Consider the following 10697-nt stretch of genomic DNA (forward strand, 5'->3'; position numbering starts at 1 on the left):
AGGGGTCCTCGGAGTAAGATCCTGCCGCGTCAGGCGCCGCTGCGGACAGCCCCGTGCCGGCCGGGGGGAAGGCCCCCGGAGACGGCGGGAGCGCCGGCGGTGCGGCTGCGCGTGCGCGGCGCCTGGGCGTCTCCGCGCTCCGGCTTCTCTCTGCCCTGGTTGGTCTGCAGGGTCGCGTCGTCGCCGCAGCGGAGTTCCCAGCGGGGGAGCCCGTCCCCGGTCCCCGTCGGCCCGTCGGTATGTGCACCCAGGCATTCGCTGCCGACTCTTTCCCCACAAGTCCCAGGAAGCACGCGGACAAAACCGATGCAGCCGCGGGGCTTGCTTAATTAAATACAAGTAACTGGCTTGTTACCCCACCAAAGAAACGCAGGGAAAAGGGGGGACCCCGGGTCTCGTTCATGGAGACCTCAGAAACGCCCTGGTATCCGAGAGGAGTTGTTTATCTTGTTAGCGCCACATTTACAAACCCACACGCCGGGGCGGGGTAGCACTGGCTCCAGGCCCCCGAGTAAGCGACTTTCCTAAACTCAGCGGAGACGGTTGAACGTGTAAAAGCTGGCCTCGGGGACGGCGCCCGCGAGCGTAGCAGCCCCTGTTGTCTAAGAAGACCTGGGTCTGAAAACGACATGCAGGTTCAGTTCTGTCGCCGGGGAAGCAGGCCGTTCCCTCGGAGGAGTCTGAGCGACCTGTGTCGGGCGGTGGACGTGAGATGACGGCGTCGTCAGGAAAACCCTGCGGCCGACACGGTTCCCCCAACCCCTCGCGCGCCCGCCGTCCGCAGGATGAAATTCTGTGATTCTGCACGACACTCCACGCTTTCGCCTTCTCTGCCTTGCCGTCTCTCCAAATGTCTCAGCGTTTCACTGGTCTGAGCGTTCCTGACGCCAGTGGTGGGGCTATTGAAGACTAAGAAGTTACGCATGCGCGTTCCTTCATTTAGAGGGTAACAGGAGGCCTAATATTTTACAGAAGTGAAATAAGCATTCAGTAGCAAATAAGTCGGTTTTTAAAAACTGGTTACTGGCTGGTGCGGCTCAGTGGACTGAGCGCCGGCCTGAGAACCAGAGGGTCGCCGGATCCATGCCCAGCCGGGGCACAGGCCTGGGTTGCGGGCCGGGTCCGCAGGTGGGGGCCGGCGGGAGCCAGCTGATCGATGTCTCTCTAACACATTGATGTTTCTCGCCCTCCCTTTCCCTCTCTCTAAAACTAAATAAAATTGGTTTTAAAAACTGGTTATTATATCTGCTCTGGCTATTCAAAATTCTTTGAGTAGCAAAAGTTAAAGCCAACCAAGGGAAGAAATAGAAGTTAGAGCCAAGCTTAATAAGACGTTGATAGAAATCATGCTTAATTTCCCCCAGAGGAAATTATTCTGGGGGAACAGGATGAGTAGAAGCAAAGGGAAAAAATAACAGGATGAAAGACCAAAAAGAGCCCTGGCCAGGGAGCTCAGTTGGTAAGAGCTTCATCCCGCGACTGCAAGGTTGCAGGCTGATCCCCAGTGGGACACATACGAGAGTCAACCAGGGGACTCCTGCGGGCCGTGTGGAGGACCCGGAGTCCCCATTCCCCTTGGGCCTGTGGACTCTCCGGCCTTCGTGTCAGTCTGGGAGCTGCCTCTCCCCTCCACCCCCTTCCCCTTTTTCCCTCAATAGACCCGTCGGTTGCCCACTGCCACAGCGATCTCCCAGGGATTTCTGAGAGCAAGGCTGCCCGACACCGGTTTGGAGCTCCTGTATTACAGCAGATGGGTGCTGTTGTCAAAAGTCAAAAAGCTGAACTTACTGGATGCAATTATCCCCCATTAAAGTTTATTTTAAAATAAAATAAAAAAGAGTCAACCAGTGGATGGCATGGATGGGTGGAACAATAAATCATCTCTCCCTCAAATCAATCAGCCAATAAAAAAGTCTGAAAAGGAAAACCATCCTTCTCAAAAAGTCTGAGAAAAAATAACTTGAATGAAAAAGGAGCTTAGAAAATTTTTATACTAGAGTTTCTTGTATGTTAAGACTGACAATGTTATTTGAAGACAATGGAAGTATTGAAATTGACCTAGAGGTAGATTGTCGTCGTCGGCAGCCGTCTGTCTCGAGAGACGATGGTGTAGCTTCTCAAGAGTATCTGCACCGCCGAGAATGGTTGTGCAGTCCAACTCGGGAGTGACACGGTATCTGTCTCCTCCCGTGTTGAATCGACATCTTGCGATGACACTGGAGTGTCCTCTCCAGTGAAGCTGAAGCTACAGAGCCTGGGCAGGGTGATATGGAGGGTCTGCTGTTGCCCATGCAGCAGACCCCCCCTCTCTTCGCAGCTGAAGGGTCCAAGGGAAAGACGGAGTCAATACAGCTTGGCTTCAGGTGCGCCGCAGGAGTTGCCGGTGTTGACTACAACGTCAAACCGCCTTAGGGACTCCGGCTCCGGATTTTCTGTCGGGGTTTACTCCCTTAGCCTTTCCCCTGAAGAGGTATGCCGCAAGGCAGCGGAGGTTTTTTGGAGTCAGAGTTTTCCTTCTCTGATGTGCCCTGACTGGAAGATCGAACCAGCGACACTTTGCTCGCAGGCCGACGCTCAATCCACTGAGCCAAACCAGCCAGGGCTAGACCCTAGAGGTAGATAATGTTGAAAAAAGTATTGGAAATATTCATTGCTTTAAGACCACTATATAACAGCAACTTTACACAATCATTTGAATACATTCATTAGTAGATTAAAAAAAAATTACAGCTAATACAGCTATTATTCTCTATAGAGATTTTTTTTCTTCTTCTAGTTTATCTCAATAGACTTCCAAGAAGTGGGTTTCATTAAGTACTTTATACATAATTATCTTTTAAAACAGATAATCCTAAAGGAATAATTTGGAAAAGCAAATCGCATAATCAGCATACAAATCTCTTACCCCTTCTCTGCAAGCTCCTCTCCCTCCCTCATCCCCCTCCCCTCCCCTCGATTGGCTGTTTATCTCTAGAATCCTGTATCTACTCTGCAGAGTCTTCAATTATGCAGGAGACACTTCAACATGAGCTATATCAGAACACTAGGAAGATAAAAAGAGTAAAATATTTCTGGAATCAAATAAAAATCACCTAAAACAAAACATACCTCTTGCACGAGAATCAAACCAGATCAAGCTAGAGGGACTACGCTATAGACACGACTTCTGTAAGGGCTGAGTGGATGCATTTAATGCACCCTAGTAAAACCAATGCTTCCTAGCCTGCAGAGAAATAAGTATATAATTATTTCAAGAAACATAATAATTTTGGAAAATAAAGTAGAGATTATCAAGAGCCACATAAATATTTATGCACTTTGACCCAGTAAGTCCTCTCTTGAAATTTTATTTCAAATAATTTCAAAATACAAAAGTTACGTGAATTTTGATGTGATTTACCAAAAAATATATATTACATATATGTGGAACAACAAAAATTTCTCAACCCCCAAGCTGTTGAAATTTTGGGCCTGATAACTATATTGTGGGAGCTGTCCTGTGCATTGCAGGATGTTTAGTAGAATCCCTGGCTCTGTCCTCTAGAGGCCAGTTATACCCCTCAAAAACTGTGACAACCGAAAACATCTCTAGATACTCCCAATGTCCCCTAGAGGGCAAAATCACCTCTGTTAAGAGCTAATGGCATAGATGTTCAACCACAGGGGAACAGAGGAATGGACAAGTATAACATCAATGAGATATTATTCACTCATTTAGAAGAACTATGAAGACTGATAAGAACGTGAAAAAGTCCTTGAAGAAGTTTTAAAATGTTCACTTTTTGTACCGTAATTGCACTTCCAGAAAATAATCAAAGGGGACATTTTGAATAATCTCCAAAGAAAGGAAACAAATGTCTCACAGCTAGAGAGACATATGTAATCATTAAAAGGTAATTGTAGCAAAATTTTATAAAGTTCAGTAAAATTTTGTTAAAGGTGTCATTAATTTTGTAAAAATTAAAAGGCATCTATCAATATTTATGTAGGAAAAAGCTGGCAGGAATAAGGAGTATTATTCTTACAATCAGAAAAAATTTATCTTTTAGCATGTTTACTACATTACTTACAACTTAAGGGTAAGCCAGCTGTACACTTGAATCTAATACAAGATAATACTGAATGTAAAAACTAATTGAAAAAATGTTTAAAAATTTAAAGAGTAAACCAAAAGTTATGAATTTCTACCATTATGTGAAGAAGTGTATGTGTGAATAGAACCCTTGCTCGTGTGGCTCAGGGGTTGGGCGTCACACCGCAGACCGGGGGGTCGCAGGAGGTTAAGGGCCAGGTCCTCTGTTGGGGGCACACAAGAGACAAAAATCAATGTTTTTCTCCCTCTCCCTCTCCCTTCTTCCCCTCTTTCTAACAAAAAATAAAATAAAATCGAGAGATAAGTGTTGTATTAAGGAACTATGAGTTAATTAAATTTTTAAATTCTTTTAAAGTGTTTCAAAGAACAAAACAAAAATAACCCAAAAGGAAAAAAATGTTTTACTGATGTTTTAAATACATATACAGATGCATACGTATGTACCCAAACGTGCTGTTTTATCGTCCTAGTAAGGTATATCTAGCTACATCAAATTTCAGGTTGAGAAATACAATTACAATGTGACAAATTTCTTATTGGAGGGTAAAAACTGCTCTAGCCCTGTGGTTCTCAAGTTTTAGTGAACTTCAGAATTCTCTAGAGGGTCTGTTCAACCCCTGAGTCCTGGGCTCTATCCCCAATAGTTTGGGATGGTGCTCTGGATATTTGTACTTGTGACAAATTTTCTAGTGGAAGTGATACTGTTGCCCAGGGGACCACCCTTTAAAAACCATCCTTCTGACTCTGTCTTCTCTACTCAGGATGAGAGTAATTGATCACAAACGAGCTGGAAGGGTAGAGATATCAGTATTTGGCACAACTGCAAAATATAAAGTTTGTTTGATTTGTTTTCATTCATCGAATGGAATGAAGAGCCTCACATCACTAGGCCCTGCTTGAATCCAGTAATGAGCAGAGGAGTAGGACTGAAGCATTACTGGGGTTAAAAGAACTTGACATTGTCATACCGAGGTAGAGGCTGCATAACTGATAAGACACTCGGGAACCATAATTTAGGCATTTTGGGTATTCTCATGACAACTGCTGTGTTACTATGGCATAAGTCAATGAACTCTTACTGATCACTGGTTCTGAGGACTTTGTGATTTGCTGAGACTATGAGAATGGGAAGCAATAATATCTGCCCCCCACCCCCCAAAAAAGCTTACAGGACCATTCTCTTAAGTATGTTTGTACAATATGTATATTAATATCAGTGAAAGTATGGTATTGCAAAATGGAGCACTATTCCGTGCCTTTTATACCCCAGTTGACACATGTAAAGTGCAATATGCCAGGTTCTTGGCTTTGACTGCTGGCACAGCCTTGGGTCCCACCTTGTTTGCCATGACCCCAGGAGAGAGAGCTGGAAGGTTTCCGTGTCACCGTTCAGCCTCCAGATTTCCTGGAAGTCAGTATTCAGTTTTCCTGTAGTATTACAGGGAGCTCGAGTACTTACTACTCTTAGTAAGAACCTGAACAAAATTGATGGCATGAGTTACGTAGTTTAGTTGTTGGTTATAAATTCAGTTATGTGTTTCTTGAGTGTTCTGGCAAGGATTTAAAGCTCTAAATAAACTCTATGATTCTTGTTTTCCTGAACTATTTAGGAAAGATGTTTTTTCTTTGGTATCTGACCCTGAGGAGTACATTCTGGATGGTTCATCTGGTTCTTATCCTCTACTTCTAACATTAGGGTTTTTTTTTAAGGTTTTATTTATTTACTTATTTTCAGAGAAAGGGAGAAGGAGGGGGGAAAAGACGGAGAGAAACATCAACCCCTTGCCTCTCTCATGCCCCCAGCTGGGGCCAGGCCCATAACCCAGGCACGTGCTCTGACCAGAAATCGAACCCAGGGACCTTTTCGGTTTGCAGGATGACGCCCGACCGCTGAGCCACACCAGCCAGGACCTAACACTTGTTATTGATATTTAATTAGAGTTCTAGAAAAGGTAAGCCTTTCTTGCCCAGGTTCCTAGTGAAGCCCTCCTGGTAAAAACTACTCAGTGCATACCTCCCAGCTAATTTATTCTTTTACTGGCCCGTTAGGATCAGGAACTGATACAAAGCGCTGGGACTAAAACTGGAAACAAGGCAGACATGTCTCAGCTCTCATGGAACTCCTTTCTGCTGGAGAGACCACCAAACAAAAAGGTAAGTCAGAACCACTCGACGGACGACGGGTGCTCCTGGCACCGCCCTGGGCTATTTGCCCGCATGCGTGTTCTCCAGCCGTCCCACGGGGGCCTGTGGGCAGCACCCCAGTTGCCAAGTGCTGGCTCAGAGGCGGCAATCCTGACCTCGGTGTGACAGTGGCTCTGCCACTTTACGCTGGGTGAGCAAATCGTCCAGCCTCTCAATGTCTCACTTTCTTCATCTGTAAAGTGGGGATATTAACACAGGCTTTGTGAGGACTACAGCCTTGGCGCAGCATCTCCACGTGATCGTCACCGAATTAATGTCTGCCACGACTCTTTTCTTTTTTGATTTAATCTTTACTGTATTTTTTTCCATTACCATTCAGTCTCCTTATAACCTCTTCCCCCACCCCTCTTTTCCGGACACAGCACTCGCTGTACGTCCTTTTCCCAGAGCGCCCTTCTCCAGTGCACAGCCATCCCCTTTCCTGCCCCTATAAAAATGATGGAGGGCGGAACTTCATGTTGGGAAATTTCTATCTTTTCACATTTCCCCCCTTGGAAATTGGAAAGACTCTCAGGATACGATCATAGGTCCCTTAGGCACAGCTCACAGAATTCCAGTTTGCCATTGGAATATGTATTGCTCCCACATTTGAATATGCTTAACTACTTTTTTTTTTTTAGTGTATCATTGATTATGTTGTTACAGTTGTCCCAGTTCCTTTTCCCTTTGCTCCCCTCTGCCTAGTAGCCCCCTTCTCTCCAGCAACCCCACCCCCTTACTTCACGGCAGGTTATGCATATAAGTTCTTTGGCTTCACCCTTTCCTATATTATTCTTAACCTCCCCCTGTCTATTTTGTACCAAGCAATTATGCTTCTTAGTCCCTGCACCATTTCCCCATTTCTCCCCCTTCTCCCTCCCAGCTGATAACCCTCCAATGATCCCCATACCTGTGATTCTGTTCCTGTTCTGGTTGTTTGCTTAGTTTGTTTTTGTTTTTGTTTTTTAGATTCAATTGTTGATGGTTGTGAGTTTGTTGTCATTTTAATGTTCATAGTTTTGATCTCCTTTTTTCTTAAATAAGTCCCTTTAACATCTCATATTATAACGTCTTGGTGATGATGAACTTTAGCTTTGCCTTGTCTGGGAAGCACTTTATCTGCCCTTCCATTCTAAATGATAGCTTTGCTGGATAGAGTAATCTTGGTTGTAGGTCCTTAGTTTTCATCATTTAGAATAGTTCTTGCCAGTCCCTTCTTGCCTGCAAAGTTTCCTTGGAGAAATCAGCTGACAGTCTTATAGGCACCCCTTTGTAGGTAACTCTCTGCTTCACTCTTGCTGCTTTTAAGAGTCTTTCTTCATCTTTAACCTTTGGTATTTTAATTATGATGTGTCTTGGTGTGGTCCTCTTTGGGTCTAGCTTATTTGGGACTCTTTTGTGTTTCCTGGACTTGTATGTCTAGTTACTTCGCCAAATTTGGGAAGTTTTCCTTCATTATTTTTTCTCATAAACTTTCAATTTCTTGCTTTTTCTCTTCTCCTTCTGGCACCTCTATGATTCAGATGTTGGCACGTTTGAAGTTGTCCCAGAGGTTCCTAAGCCTCTCCTCATTTTTTAAAATTCTTGTTTCCTCATTCTGTATTGGTTGACTGTTTTTTTCTTCCTTACGTTCCAAATCATTGATCTGAATCCTGGTTTTCTTTCCTTCACTATTGGTTTTGTGTGGATTTTCCTTCATTTCATTTAGCATAGGCTTCACTTCTTCCTTTCTGCGTTTGCCATACTCAAGCATATCTGTCAAGTCTGTGAGCATCTTTATCACCAGTGTTTTGAACTCTGCATCTGTTAGGTTGGCTATCTCCTTGTCTGTTAGGTTGGCTATCTCCTCGTCGCTTAGTTCTTCCACTGGAACCTTGATCTTTTCCCTCTTTTGGGCCACACTTCTCTTTCTCCTCATTCTGACAGGCTCCTGTGTTTGCCTCTGCGTCTTAGGTAGATCTGTCGCCCCTGTTACTTTTTAAGGGGCGGAGCCTTAGGTATTTGTCAGTCCAGGGTGACCTGTTTCACCACCTTGTGGTGCTGTGTGTGGGAGGGGTCTGAGAGGGAACAATGCCACTTGCTCAACACTTGCCCCTTTTCTATGGCATCCCCTCTAGCTGCTGCCCTGGCCATGGTTCCCAGAGTGGGTGGGACTGCGGATGATCTAGGACCGTGGGGGCCTCTAAACGAATGGACTCTGCTGAGAGACCGGCACTTTCTTCCTCCACACCAATCCCCATTGGTTTTCACAGTCAGAAGCAATGAGGCTTTATTTTCCCAAGCGCTGGAACTGTGAGCTGTGTGGTCTGGTCTGGTGCTGGGAGCACTCCCCAGGTGTCCCTCCCGGCTTTTAAAAATGTGTTACTGTGCTTTCTGCCAGCTGTCTCGGCTGCAGTCATCACACTGTTCCCACTCCTCTCCGGCTCCGCCCCTCCTGCCTGGATGAGTATTTCTTCTTTATATCTTTGTTTGCTGGACTGCCATGCAGTTTGATATGCTGGAACTTCTGGTTGTCTCTAGTTTTGAGGTACTTGTATTCCTTCCTCGTTGTGGACGGAGATGCAGCATGTCTGTCTAGGCCCCCATCTTGGCCAGAAGTCCCCTACTTTTTATAGGAACTCTTCCATTGCCTGAAGGTAATTTTGTAATTTAGCATAACTTTGTAGAGGGGGCACCTCGTAGGACACACTTGTCACCCAGAAGCCAATGACTAAATGAGCATTTGATTACTGGAAGTTCCCACGTATTCATAAGGGTAAGTTGAATGCGAGGTGTTCCCCTTTGATGGTTCTGCAGTCCTACGAGGCTGGGAAGGTGTGTGATGGCAACAGAAGACCTGGGCTCAGGACAGCAAGAATAGCATCTCTTTTTCTTTCTCTCTAGTACCTGGCACAGCACCCAATGTGTTCACTCCCTGGCATACAGCAGGAGCTCAATCAACACTACCTGCCAGCTGTGTGATCCTGGGTAAGCTACTCAACTCCTTTGAGCTTCAGTTGCAAATAAATAGTACACTCACTTAAAAGGATTTGTGAAAAAAGAAAACAAGTTATTATTAGTAAACTCACACCCAGGGCCTAAGGTATGACAGTTGGTTCTCTTCCCCTTTCACTTCTGGTGTATTTCCTACCCACCCCCACCCCCAGCCACACCAAATTAATTTGAGTCAGGGACTTTGTATGCCCTTCTTTCCTACCCAGCACCTAGCACAGTTCCCCAAAGACCTCCTCTACGGCGAGCTAGCAGAAGGCAAGAGGATGACAGGGCGCCCCAAACTGCGGTTCAAAGACATCTGCAAAAAGGACATGACACAATGCTCCATCAATCTCAACACATGGGAAGTTCAAGCAGACGACCGCCTAGCCTGGAGGCTCGTGGTCAGGCAAGGTACGTCACGTGCAGAGGCTGCGCGCATCGAGGAGGCGGTCCAGAAAAGATCGAGGCGGAAGCAGCGTCAGCAGCAGCAACAACAGCCATCTGCCTTCACCTGTACCAAGTGCGGCAGGGATTGTCACTCCCGAATCGCACTGCACAGCCATTCTCGGCGGTGCAGATAGACTCTCAGGAAGCTACGCCATCGTCTCTCGAGACGGACGGCTGCCGACGACGACCTAGCACAGAACCTTTGCATGTGATAGCTTCAATGTATTGACGCAGTCAGTGAACCTCTGAGCATTTACGATGGAGAAAACCTTAGAGTTGAGGGACAACAAACACATTCAGGGATCCATGAAATCAAGCAGGACTCAAGCAGCAGAGGCTCCCGGGGGGAAAGGATGGGAAAGAGCGAGAGGGGTTCACCTGGATTAGCTCCTCAAGGACTTTGTAGGCCTGTTACATTTTGGACTTACACAAGGCAGGGAGGGGGCTACCACTGAACCAAGGAGTGGCAGGAACTTGTTTTGTTTTGATTCTAGACTAGCTGTGTGTCACACTTTCGTGTGCTCAGAATCACCGAGGATGTGCTCACTCCGGCAGCACAGATACTAAAATTGGAACGATACAGAGATTAGCGTGGCCCCTGTGCAAGAATGACACACAAAGAAAAAAAAATCACCAGAGAAGCTTGTTAACAAGGAGGGAATCCAAGCTCTAGCCAGGTAGTTCAGCTGGCTAGAGCATCGTCCTGGTGCTCCAAGGCTGTGGTTTCAGTCCCGAGCCAGGGCACATGCACCAGTCAACCAGTGATGCCTAAATAAGCAGAACAAACAGATCAATGTTTCTCTCTCTCTATCACCAATAAATAAAAAATTTTAATGTCATTTAAAAAAGGAGGGACCCTATCGCCCAAGAATGTGCATTTTAAAATATTTATTTATTATCCATTGAGGCATTTTATTTGCACATATGTATTACATCCCTAGAAAAAGACTTTCAGGATTTTCGCTCCTGTGTGTTTTTGTCTTGCTCCTTCATGGTC

General features: G+C 45.7%; 1 long non-coding RNA gene and 1 other non-coding gene across 2 annotated transcripts; both read left to right on the forward strand.

Moving 5' to 3' along the window:
- The first annotated feature begins 25 nt into the window (after positions 1-25).
- On the forward strand, positions 26-9280 carry LOC149998996 (uncharacterized). Its single transcript, XR_016507194.1, has 3 exons — positions 26-237; positions 6143-6247; positions 9161-9280. It is a non-coding gene; the product is annotated as an uncharacterized LOC149998996 (long non-coding RNA).
- A 959-nt stretch (positions 9281-10239) lies between these two features.
- On the forward strand, positions 10240-10343 carry LOC149998997 (U6 spliceosomal RNA). Its single transcript, XR_016507276.1, has one exon. It is a non-coding gene; the product is annotated as a U6 spliceosomal RNA (small nuclear RNA).
- Positions 10344-10697: the final 354 nt, after the last annotated feature.

This window comes from Furipterus horrens, unplaced genomic scaffold, assembly GCF_987537825.1.
Source record: "Furipterus horrens unplaced genomic scaffold, mFurHor1.1.pri manual_scaffold_11, whole genome shotgun sequence".
Classification (NCBI taxonomy): Eukaryota; Metazoa; Chordata; class Mammalia; order Chiroptera; family Furipteridae; genus Furipterus; species Furipterus horrens.